The sequence below is a fragment of the Meles meles genome, chromosome 19, assembly GCF_922984935.1.
Source record: "Meles meles chromosome 19, mMelMel3.1 paternal haplotype, whole genome shotgun sequence".
Lineage (NCBI taxonomy): Eukaryota > Metazoa > Chordata > Mammalia > Carnivora > Mustelidae > Meles > Meles meles.
In genome coordinates, this window is record NC_060084.1 from 24,053,449 (window position 1) to 24,062,260 (window position 8,812).

At 45.1% G+C, this 8,812-nt stretch overlaps 1 pseudogene; it reads left to right on the forward strand.

The window, feature by feature from the left end:
- Positions 1 to 2,488: 2,488 nt before the first annotated feature.
- Positions 2,489 to 6,735, forward strand: LOC123930505 (annotated as a pseudogene).
- Positions 6,736 to 8,812: the final 2,077 nt, after the last annotated feature.

The following is an 8,812-nucleotide window of genomic DNA, read 5'->3' on the forward strand; positions in this document are numbered from 1 at the left end:
CTACCTCACCTCCTTCCCGGTGAGACATTGTGGGGGACGAAGCCTCTTCCAAAACGTTCCCAAAGGGGCACCTGAGTGGCTCAGTGGGTTAAGCTTCTGCCTTCAGCTCAGGTCATGATCTCAGGGTCCTGGGATCAAGCCTGGAGTCTGGCTCCCTGCTTGGCAGGGAGCCTGCTTCTCTCCTTCTCTCTCTGCCTGCTGCTCTACCTACTTGTGATCCCTCTCTCTCTGTCAAATGAATAAATAAAATGTTTTAAAAAAATGCTCCCAGGAAATTTCTACAAATTTGTGAAAGAAGCTTAAATGCTTCATTTTAACTGGAATAAATTCTGCCTAATACACACTTCAATGGGCAGATATCTCTCACTGTAACCAGTCATCTTCCTATAACCTGTTTATTTAAAAAAAAAAAAAAAGTTTTTAGGCTGGGAACATTTCTTGTTCTAAATCCCCGACTATTATTAGTATACATAAATGTAAACTATTTTTAAACATATTATTATTGCCAACTTTAAAATTATATTCAGGATATACTGGAACATGTGACAATTGTAGAACAAAATGAAAGAAACTTAAAATAAATTTTGAAATAATGACACTAACAGAAAACTATTAAAATAATAAGGGCCAGAGGACAATTCCCAAATCCTACCTCCCTTCCCTGAGGAAAGCGCAGGAAATTTCAGGGTACGTTTTCGGGGGCAGGGGGGTGGGGACGTCCTCATGCATTTACAAATACAAGTAAACACATGGTCACTATATCGTGAACTGTTTTTCATTTGTCAATGCTTCCTCAATTGCTATGTGTGTTCTCTATCATTCCAGTACCAAGATTGTGAGAAGCCCCCTGCCTCTAGACCCTTACAGAGCTCATTGTTGGAGCATTAATTCATGCTAAAACTCACAAGAAAACATAGCTTGAGATGAGATGCTGATGAAAAGCCCATTTACTTCTTCGGGTAATGCCTGAATGTTTTTCATGGGACATAAATTGTTATGGTGATGGAGTCAGACATCAATCTGATGATGGAACAAAACTTCAAGGAAAGTTCTCTGGAGCTAGAACTAAACCATCTCATTAATAGTCCTATTTTGCTGTTTTCCAAGATTGCCTGAGCAAGATCACACCCTGCTTTCTCTATATTACTCCAGAGAGGAAGGAGAAAGATCTGAGCTATACACTGGAGGCAGGAGTGGAAGAAAGGATATTCCAGAATTATTTACAGATATATGGATAGGTAGATATATTAGTAAATTAGTAAGTTAGCACCAGAGGGGTAGAATACAAACATTACGATGTGAAATGTTGGGGTCTGGGAGTGAAAGTTCAAGAAAGAATTCTTGAGACAAGGTGCCTGGGTGGCTCAGTGGGTTAAAGCTATCAAATAAATAATATCTTAAAAAAAAAAAAAAAAGAATTCTTAAGACATCCTTGGTACCAAAAAAAAAAAAAAAAAAAAAAAAAGAGTGTTTTGTGGGGCACCTGGGTGGCTCAGTGGGTTAAAGTCTCTGCCTTCAGCTCAGGTCATGATCCCAGGGTCCTGGAATAGAGCCCCGCATCGGGCTCTCTGCTCAACAGGGAGCCTGCTTCCCCCTCTCTCTCTGCCTGCTTCTACTGCCTACTTGTGATCTCCGTTTGTCAAATAAATAAATAAAATCTTTTTTTAAAAAAGTGTTTTGTGGGGCGCCTCGGTGGCTCAGTGGATTAAGCCGCTGCCTTTGGCTCAGGTCATGATCTCAGGGTCTTGGGATCGAGCCCCGCATAGGGCTCTCTGCTCTGCAGGGAGCCTGCTTCCTCCTCTCTCTCTGCCTGCCTCTCTGCCTACTTGTGACCTCTCTCTCTGTCAAATAAATAAATAAAATCTTTAAAAAAAAAAAAAAAAGTGTTTTGTGTTTTTGTTTTTCGTGTTTTTTTAAGATTTTATTTATTTACTTGAGAGAGAGGAGAGGCGCAGAGGAGGAAGGGAAAGAGTCGTTAGGAGACTCTACGCACAGAGCTCCATCTCATGACCCTGAGATGACTACCTTAGCCAAAACCAAGAGTCAAAGCTTAACCGACTGAACAACACAGGTGTCCTAAACAGAAGGTTTCATTAAAGCACAGGGACAGGCCCCATGGGCAGAGAGAGATGCACTGGGGTTGTGAGTAGTGACTGATTATAGATTTTCAAGTTGGGAGGGAGCTATGAGAGTCTGAGTCTCTAAGGGAATTTGGAATAAAGGTTTCCAGGACCTTGAGGGGCTAGCTATTATTAGGATAAGGTCATTTACTAGTGTCTACAAAAACCTCAGTCATGAGACCCTTTAGATGCCATCAGCAGACCCCATGTTTGGAGAATAATTGCTAACATATATCTTGGGGCGGGGAGGGGGGGGTAGAGATAAAGGAAGCTTCCAAAGGGATTTCATATGTTAAAGACAACACAGGATCCTAGAGGTCGGGCTAATGCCAAGCTAAGGTTGCCTCTTCCTCCAGCAAAGTACTAACATGGAGATAATGGCCCTCCTTGAGGATGTCACTCTGCCTGTCTCAAGTATTTGTCAATGGGCTGTAAAATGTAAGGAAACTTAATTTTTTTCTTTATTTCTTTCGGCTTTGTTCTCCACATTACCATCCATATATAAAAGAACAGTTAACACTTACTTAAATGTGGAGGGCCCTCACCCAGTCATGCTGGCACCTTGATCGAGGGCTTCCCGCCTCTAGAACTAGACTGGGCGGAAGACCGCAACGTAAAACGAACCTAAACTCACTTCATACCACAGACAAACCGAATCTGCATCTGAAACTCCTCCGGGAAAGAAGGTCCACACAAAAGCAAGCACAAAAGCCTGAGGCACAACCTCACCGCAGACCACCCACCCGCGTCCAAAGCCCCCTACAGCCAGGACTGAACTCAGAACCTGCAACTTCTCGCTGAAGGCAAAGGGTTGGAACCCCACACCAATTGCCCCAACTTTTAAGACCGGCAGCTGGGGGAAGAGCCCCCAGAACATTTGACTTTGAAAACCAGGAGGGCTCCAGGCCACGAGACCCACAAGGCTACGTAACAGTCCGAGAACCGCGGACTCACCTGCCCTAGAGCTCAGCGCAGTGGCGGCAGGTCCCCAGGCGTCCAGACTGTGAAAGACGCTTATTTGCTAATCTGAAAGCATGCGCAGGAGAGGAGGCCTGTAATTTAAGACCCATTTAGGGGGTGCTGGTGGAAGGACAGCAACTCCACGCTCTCCTCGTGCCCAGCTCTAGCGGCCGCCACCATCTTGCCTTTATAACTCTGGGCCCCTCCCCCTGCCAGGTGCCATCCGTCATCTACATACGGGCAATTCCTTCCACCCTCATTAGCTTCCAGCTCATTAGCTGATAGGCTGACTGTTAGGCATAAATTACACGGCAGAGGAAAACCTCCTCTTAGTGGACTAAAGTTTTGAGACTTCATAGACTAATCTTAAAACTAGTTACACTCTTGGGGTTCCAGGGTGGTTCAGTGGGTTGGGCCTCTGCCTTCGACTCTGGTCGGGGGTCCTGGGATGGAGCCCCACATCAGGCTCTCTGCTCAGGGAGCCTGCTGTACCCCACCCCTCTCTCCGCCTACCCCTCTGCCTGCTTGTGATCTCTGTCAAATAAGTAAAATCTTAAAAAAAAAACACCAAAAACAAAACTAGTTACATTCTTAAGTCTGAATAGACTGAAGAAAAGGTCTAAATATTTATAATAATCATTAGCAGGGGTGCCTGGGTGACTCAGTCCCTTAAGTGTCTGACTCTCTGTTCTGGCTCAGTCCCTGATCTCAGGTTAGGGAGATCAAGCACAGCCCCTGGGTCTGTGCAAAATGGGGAAAATCTAGTTGAAGAGCCTCTCCTCTCCTTCTGTCCTTACCTACACCACCCACCCCCCAAGCCCACCCACCCCTCCCAAGCTGGTGCATGCAAGTGCTTGCCCAGGCATGCGTGCTCTCTCTCTCTCTCAAATCTTAAAAAAAAAAAAAAAAAAAAATCATTAGGTAATAATTTTCATAAGTTCTTCCGGGAGAACATAGTTTGCTTAGTATTTTAAATCGAAGTGTAGAAACTATAAATGTGTAATTAGCACAGGTCTTCCCATTTTTCTGGTTCACTGGATCATCTAGGAAAGACCCACAGAATGCTTTCCAAAATGTTGTGGAGAATGACCGGATTCATATTCTTGTCACTTTGAAAAAACTGGCCTCGCTGATGGAGCAGTCTCTTGTATCCTTGGTCAGCACTTGATGTGATGATTCCTAAAACATGAGCCCTCCTGGCTCCTTCAGCTTCTTCCAGTCCAGCCCTGCCCATTGCTCTCTGTGGCAATTTCCAGGACTTTTGATTCAAAAAGGTTTCTCTGAGGCAGGAGTTTTCTATTTGTCCAGAATGCAAACTGTTAAGTAAAATATTTTGTGCTGAAAAGAAAAAAAAAAAGCTTCTCCAGCATGCTGGGCACATCACCCAGCCTCTCTCTCTCTCCTGGCCCACTTCCCCACATACTGACCCCAGTCCTGCCCTCCTCTTACTGTTGTCCTCCTCCAACTTGTCTTCTTTGCCATTCTACTTAGTACACCTCTCTTCCCCATACCTGTCACCCTTTACCCCAGCCCAAGTTCCCCAGACCTGTCCTCTCTACAGTGAGGGGCAGTACACGGCCACCATGCCCATCGAGCATCCAGTGGGTTTCAATCCTACCTGAAGAGTTTCTGCATCAGGTCAATCAACTCCACCCAGATCAGAACCCTAAAGCTGGAAGGGCTGACCATCCTAGTTGACGAAACTAGAATCTTTATTGTCCTATAGAAGTTCCAGACCTATATTCACAGCATGGACAGGGACTTTATGGCATCATGATCCAGGCCACTGGATGCTGATCAACTAACATAGGACGGGTCTGTGACACCTGCCTCAACAGGCTGGTGCAGCCGTTATTTTAATGTGATGAGTGATTCGTCGCAGAGTCAGTGGTCATCCCTGAGAAGCTGCTGCAGATGCAGCCAGCACAGCCTGAGAATGTCAGAAGCTGGCAAAGCTCACCTTAACACCTAGGCGCTCCTGGCCTGAGCCAGAATCCTCTGGCTCATTGGGGAATACAGTGAGCATGTCTCCAATATTCACCTGATGTCCTGGGGAAAATGGCCAAGTCCCTCACAGCAGAGCAAGACATCCACAAACTCCAGGTCATCAACCTGGCAGTCAAGCTCTACCTGACCAAACCCAAGCAGACCAAGCTGTTGACCCATTATATGCTAAATCTGTCCAAGTCCCACCAGAACTGTGATATCTGCAACCTGTCACCTGGCAGTTTATCCTCTCTTCAGAGGTGGAGCCCCCCCAGCCACCATGCCAAGAAGCTCTTCCTGGCACTCAAACCAGCCCCAGGCTTGGAGTCATCCTTCAAAGACCAGACCACTTCCAGCAGGACTCATTATCCCACCCATTAAATGCTAAGGCCACAGGCTACCTAGAGCTCCCACACTAGCCAGAGGAAGCTCCAGACACATCTGCGTTCAATGTGGAGGTACCTGAATGGACCAAGTGCTCAAACTGGGAGAAGAGGAAGGAGAAGAAGAGGAATCAGGCCCCAAAGGGTCCACAGATAGACTCCCAGAGTCCAAGAGTGAGTCAGTCAGTGAGAGAGCAGCAGTTAGAGCAGCCAAAGACTCCAGCAGTGAGTCTAATAATGAAGACCACGATGAGGGTGAAGAGAAAGGGAGGAGTGAGAGTGAATACAATGAGGAGGAAGAGGAAAAGAGGAAGATGAAGAAGGAGCCAGAAGGATAAGGAGAAGGCTTGTCTTTGGATGAGGGCAGAGATTCCAGCTGTAGCTCATCAGAATTTGAGCTGATATTGGATCCCAAGGAAGAGCAGGAAGAATCTGGCTCCTGAGAAGGAGGACAAGCAGCAGGAGGAGGAGGAGAAGAAGAAGAAGAAAAACCTCCCAGTGGATCATGTACTCCTGCAGCCAAAGAAATGTCTTTGTTTGATCCAGAGAACTTCCCCCTCCTACTGTCCACCTTGTGTCTCCCACCATGGTTTTGTTCGCCTGCCTGGCTGCGGACATGGGAGGTGTGACAGTCAGACTCTTCCCTGATGCCCTTGCTGCTGAATCCACTGTCAGGGGTTGGAAGGCAGGAGCTGCTGCACCTTGTAGCTGGTGAAGGGCTGGCTGTGGACTAGACCTTCCGCAGCCTGCATTTGTCCCAGCGGGCCCCACATAGTATCTGTGCATACCCACTGCTCCAAGAACTCCCATATCCCCATCAAGGGCCTGCATATGGTCACCCTTAAACTGTCTGCTGGCATTAGCATCCTGAAATTGAGTTCCTAGCACCCGGAGAATCTGCCACTGCTTCGTGGGCATTAATTTCTGTGACTCAACCTAGGTGCTCAACTTCCAGCTATGAATCCAAACCCAACAGTTCCACATCTCCATTCAGCCACCCAATGAGTAGTGGTCCCTGTGTTCATGAGTGAGAATGAGTTCAAGAAGGTACAGGGAAAGCTGATGGACATGAATGAAAACAGAGAAGCTCAAACTGCCAGATACCTATTGGGAGTGACCACACAGTGGTACAAAAGTGCCTGTGTGGATAATGTCCTTTGTGGGACATCTGACAAGTACAGGTTTGAAGGGAGTGAGGGAGGATGCTGACTAGTGAGAGCTTGGTCCTGCTGACCCTGGACACCCTGCCTGCTGGAGCTGCCTAGCTGACAGTCAATAGCTGTTAGTCTCTCTTTCTTTCTTTCTCTCTCTCTCTCTCTCTCTTTTTCTCACATCAGATAGCATACAAGGGAACCCTCTCCCTTTGGTCATAACTACAGTCCGCCTCCCAATTCCCCTGCCCATGAATTCCTAGGACCTTTGCAGAGGGAGACAACAGCTGCTCCCTTCAGTCATCCCAGCCTTCTGTAGCTATTTATGTAGCAAAATCTCAGTATTCTCCCAGATATAAAACATATATGATATATGATACCTAGACTTATTGTGGCCATTTTGCAATATATACAAACACCAATTATCATCCTGTATACCTGAAACTAATATAATGGTGCATGTCAGGTATATTTCAATACAAAAAAAAAAACAAAACATAAAATGTGTATTTCTGGGGTATAGTTCAGGAACACTGAATCAGAGTATCTGGGGCAAGCCTAGAAATCTTCTTTTAAAAAGTGTCCAAGATGATTTTAAAGCAGAGTAAAATTTTAAAAAGGCTAATAGTATGCCATAGAACCCTCCAGTTTCAGCAGGATACCCTCTCCGTTCTGGGCTCTTCCACATTGGAGCAGCTCTTCTGGTAAACGGATACTGAGACACCTGAAAAAGTCACGGAGAAGGAAAATGACTTCTGTCTCTGGAGTCTGTTCCTTCTACAGAAGCTAGCTGACAATAATCAACCAAATGAGTTCTTCTAAGACCAGCTCAGGAGAGGCAGTTCTCAAAACTCAAAGAAACAGGGGCACCTGGGTGGCTCAGCGGGTTAAGCCTCTGCCTTCAGCTCAGGTCATGATCTCAGGGTCCTGGGGTCAAGTCCCGCATCCGGCTCTCTGCTCAGCAGGGAGCCTACTTCCCCTTCTCTCTCTGCCTGCCTCTCTGCCTACTTGTGATCTCTCTCTCTCTCTCTCTGTCAAATAAATAAAATCTTAAAAAAAAAAAAACCTCAAAGAAGAGTGAGATTTCTAACTTAATGGAGTTTATAATCCCATAGAAGACAAGGCTACACATAAGTTATGTAAGGAGAAAAAGAATATATAATCTCCTTAATTCCTTGGGTAATTGTTTTAACTTTTACTCTACTTATTTTTTTTAAGATTTTCTTTATTTATTTGAGAGCGCCAGAGAGGGAGAGCACAGAGGGAGTATGAGAGAGAGAACCAGGCTCCTGCTGAGCAGAGAGCCTGATGTGGGGCCTGATCCAAGAACCCTGAGATCATGACCCGAGCAGAAGGCAACAGCTCAACCCACTGAGCCACCCAGGCACCCCTTACATCTACTTTGACTATAGAGGTGGAAACTCGGAAGAGTATTTTAATCTGCAGTCCAGGACTTTCCATTAAATATCCTAAATGCATAACCAAAATTTAGTCTGGATTTTCTAGTCTCTTGTCTAGAAATTTCTTTTGCTTCACTCTAACAGACTATAATTCTAGAATTAAAAGCTATGTTTCAAATATCCTGGATTATTTTCTCAAAACATTAAAAGATTCCAGAAATTCCATCATTTTGAAATCTACTATTGGTTTTGATAAGACACCTGTTATTTTTTTCATTAATTCACTCAAAGTAATAAACTGAAAGTAATCTATATCCTAGGATACTAAAGAACATTAAAACTTAGTCCCTGTTCTTATGGCCCTGAGAGAGAAGGCAGATATATAAATGATCATGATCATATGCTCCAATTTTAGAATATATATATCATCACTATATAGAATATATCTTGTCCCCTTTCCTCAGCAGATAATGATTTTAACAGGCATGAAAATGACTGAAATTAGTACACAGAAAATAGTTCTATCTGAGTTGGGTGGAGAGGGAGCACATATTTTAAGGCAGCAAGGATCTGGGCAGGTGACAGATAAGGCAAAGAATCTTATTTTAGCAATGCAGAAGTAAAGGACCTGTAATGATCTACTCAGTGAAAGGAATGTGCTCCTTAAATAGTCGCTATCTGACATGCTTTTTCCATTTGATAACTAGATTAACCGTGACACAATAGGATTTAGGGCATGGGGAGGGAAGGAAGAAGAGCTCTCAACACAGAACAGAAATAGGGCTAGAGTTCAGGGTTGCCTTGCCCCACCG